General features: G+C 41.3%; 1 pseudogene; it reads left to right on the top strand.

Moving 5' to 3' along the window:
* The first annotated feature begins 1,276 nt into the window (after positions 1 to 1,276).
* LOC127221864 (fructose-bisphosphate aldolase A-like) lies at positions 1,277 to 2,563 on the top strand (annotated as a pseudogene).
* The last annotated feature ends 1,575 nt before the right edge of the window (positions 2,564 to 4,138 follow it).

The raw sequence follows: 4,138 nt of genomic DNA, 5'->3' as shown, positions 1-4,138 counted from the left end.
TTTTCCTTGAAATTCTAGAGTATACACGAGGATGGAATGGCCCATGGAAGGTACAATATAGAATCAATACTGAAAGAGGAGACAACCTCCAAAAAAAAAAAATTAAACCAATGAGTATGATGAAAATAGCAATACACAAACCATAAGGAATAGGCCAGGTGGGAAAAATGTAGTTCCAATGCTATAGGATGGGAAAAAATGAACTTTCAAACTGGAGGAGAAACATTATATATTAATTCAAATTGGTTTTTATTCCCCTGTGACTCTAAAGAAGCATGTGATACCAGGATGAAGAGTGAATTGGATTAAGATTTGTCAGTTGGTTCCATCCATTTGCCTTGAAATTTCCATTTGCCTTCAAATTTCATAATACCATTGTTTTAAATAGCTGAGTAATACTCCATGTGTAAAAGTACCACATTCTCTACATTCATTCTTCAGTTAATGAACATCTAGGTTTTCTAGGTTCGGGCTATTATGAGTAACTGCTAGGAACATGGTTGAGCTCCTTGTGCGAAGATGGTGTGTCCTTTGGGTATATGCCCAAGAATGATATAGCTCAGTCTTGAGGTAGATCGATTCCCATTTTTCTGAGAAACTGTCATATTGATTTCCAAAATGGTTGTACAAGTTTACACTCCTACCAGCACTGCATGAGTGTTCCCCTTGCTCCATACCCTCTGCAACATAAGCTGTCATTTGTGCTTTTGATTTTAGCTATCCTGGAATCTGGCCTTCTACAACTAATTTTGGCTCATAGGAGATCACAGAGTATGAACTGACACACAGGAAGCCTGCATGAGACCAACCTAGGCCCTTTACATAAGTGTGACAGTTGTATAGCTTGGACTACTTGAGGGACTCCTAGAAGAGGGAGCAAGGATTGTCCCTAATGCTTTTAGTGGCTTTTGGGAACCTATTCCTCATACTGAGTTGTCTTGCCCAGCCTTAATTGAAGATGAGTTACTTAACTCTACTGCAACTTATATGTCACGCTTTGTTGATATCCATGGAGGCCTGCCCTTCTTTGAACAAAAATAGAGGAGGAATGGATGTGAAGGTGGGGTAGAGGGAAGGTGGGAGGAGGGGACAGGAGGAGATGAGGGAGGGGAAACTGAAGTTGGGATATAAAATAAATGAATACATTTAATTAATAAAAATATCTAACTCAAAAAGAAAGATTTGTCAGTTAGAAGATAACTGAAAACTTTTAGCAGTGTCAGCTACAATAAGTTCATAAATAGAAGAATAAAATTGAGTTACATCAAGAAAAAAAATGCCTTCTCCCCTGGAGCTGAACAGGCTGTTTTCCTTGGAACATACAATAGAATCAGGTTGTTATGACCCTAGCTGCTTTCGCTCCTCAGGCCTCTTACCTACCCACCACCATACTTGGCAAACCCATCCTTTCCTGTGCCAGAGACATGCTGCCAGTGGCACTTTGCTCTATCCATATCCAGAACTGAGCTGGAAGCACAAGAAGGATATGTCTTATATCACTCATTCAATTGTGGCTCTAAGTAAGGGCATCCTGTCAGCAAGTAAGCACAAGGAACAGTGCCATGGAGGGAGGATGTGCAGTCTCTTAGAACCAAAAACAGTCCCTTCTACCACCAGCTGCTGACGATTGCTGCTTACCAGGTGAATCAATGCATGAGGATTGTTGTGGGGTTGTGGGCCATGATCCTCTTACATGAAACACTATACCAGAAAGCAAATGATGGATGCCCTATCCCTCATTATCAAGACCATGAGTGGTGATGTGGGCATTAAGGTAGACAAGAGAGTGGTGCTTCTGGGTGAACTAACTGTGAGGCCACTACCCAGGGGATGGATGGGCTATCTGAATTCAGCGTCCAATACAAGAAGGATGGAGCTCAATTTGCCAAGTAGCCCTCATGGGAAATGCCTGTATTGTGGCCCATTCTACTAGAATTTTCCATCAGAATGGCATTGTACCCATCATGCAGCCAGAAATCCTTTCTGATGGGGACCTTGACGTGAAGACCTGATAGTATGTAACTAAAAGTACTGACTATTGTCTTCAAGGCTCTGAGTGGCCACCACATGTACCTTAAAGGACCTTACTGAAGCCCAACATGGTCACCCCAGAATATGCTTGCACTCAGAAAATTCCCAATGAAGACATCTCCATAACAACTGTCCCAAATCTCATTGCACAGTTCCTGGGATTACATTCCTGTCTGGAGAGCCCAGTGAGGAAGAGATATCCATCAACCTCAATGCTATCGACAAGTTCCCCCAATGAAGTAACAGGTCTTGACTTTTTCCTATGGCTGACCTTTAGGGCCCTCAAGGCCAGAGGTAGGAAGGAGACCTTGAAGGCTGCCCAGGAGGAGTACATGAAGGTGCCCTGACCAGCTGCCCCTCTTATCAAGGAAAGTCCACCCCAAGTGGTCAGTCTGAGGCACAGTTAATGAATCCTTCTTCATTACTTACTGAACAGAGGTGTTCTAAGTCAACATTGCAGGCCACTGCCTACCCACTTGCTCTTGAAAAGGGGCCACCAGGTTCTTTCCAATCATCCTCTCTGCCCTCATAACTTTAGCTTACAAAATTATCTGTGAATTCTGACTCTGTCATCCCTACCAGCCTATTGCCAATAAAACATTATTTAGGAAGGAGACAAGAAAATAGGATTTAGGATATGAAATGAGGCTGACGTGGAAAGAGAGCAGAGCACAGGGAAGAGTTTTTCTACATTGCAAAAAAAAAAAAAATGTGAACATGCTCACAGAAAGGAAGTCAAGGTGATGGAGAGAGTTAACCAGAGAAAGTGATTCTGTCTGCAAAAGAGAGAATACACAGGGAGAAACACAGAAGTTAATAAAGCAACAAAAATGAGGTCATGAAGAAGAGCATTCAACTTTAAATTTTCAAACATGGAACTGCAGAACCTGGTGGAAGTTAGTGCTAGACTTGAACACAACTTGCAGTACAGACAGATACTAACGACGTTCATCATGGTTGTTACACATAAGGTAATTATGCATAGATGATGAGCATTTTTGTTATTTTTATTGATGATGGTCATTAGTATTCATTCAGCTAAGTCAAGGGTTTTTGTCTCCTATTAGTTCTCTGCTGTAAAAACTCCATGGTGACAGCATTGCTGGGTACAAAGGTTAACTATTACCAAGTGTTGGAAAATCCCTTCAGAGCTAACTTATCCACCTCACTGAGCTACTCTTTCATTTCTCCACACTCCACTCAATAATACCAGGCAGAAAAAGAGGAGAAAGGCCTATTAGTTATGTGGTACATAAAGAGAAAAGGAGCATAGAGGAATCGCCACTCTTCCCTATGATATCTCAGTTCTAGCTTTAAGGGGAAAATTCTTTCACAGCATGGATGTGCTTTTGAAAGCTTAATGCAAATGGCCACTTTTCTTGTGAGTGACACAAAGCTCTTCCAAAGCTGGTGATTTTTAATAATTTTTCTTCCTTGGAAAAGAATAAGCAGACAAGTTTACTACAAGTGGAGGCACCCTGGGTTCTCCCAACTGGGCAATTGTTCATTGTGAGACTATGATTGATGAATGAATTGTAGCAAACAGGAGTGTTCTGGAGGGAAGCAACAGTGACTGCTCATTAACTGTGAAGAAGTCCCATGTCCCACAGAAGTCCAATCCCCATGAGATGCTGGCATTTCTGTTCTTATCTAACTTGTTCAAAAGACTAATTTTTCACCCTTCCCCTCTCTGGTAAGATGCTTTACAGAACACAGATGAACACACAGTTCCCTTTCATATAAATCTGATATTTTTAACCAAGACACACTTAAAATACTTGACATTAACATAAATGTATTTCTCTGTTTTGAGGATAGAAAATTATAACCACACCCTTCAAAGGAAAAATTCAAAAATATGTTTACTCCTAATGGCATAATCAACCCTCAGGGAAAAGCCATCACTGGCATGGGTGTTTGAACCTACTCAGTGTGTTAACACATACTTTAAAAGCAGAGCCCTTCCCCTGAAATCAGATTGATGACTACCTTAATGGGGATCATAGTACCTTCATCCAGTAACTGATGGAAGGAAAGCAGCAATCCACAGCGAAACAGTTGGTCTCCTGGAGTCCCGTTGTAGAGAGGGAGGAGTGATAATATGTGA

Source organism: Phodopus roborovskii, unplaced genomic scaffold (assembly GCF_943737965.1).
Source record: "Phodopus roborovskii unplaced genomic scaffold, PHOROB, whole genome shotgun sequence".
Taxonomy (NCBI): Eukaryota; Metazoa; Chordata; class Mammalia; order Rodentia; family Cricetidae; genus Phodopus; species Phodopus roborovskii.
Note: the sequence above shows the minus strand (reverse complement) of the source record. Positions and strands in the feature narration are given on the sequence as shown.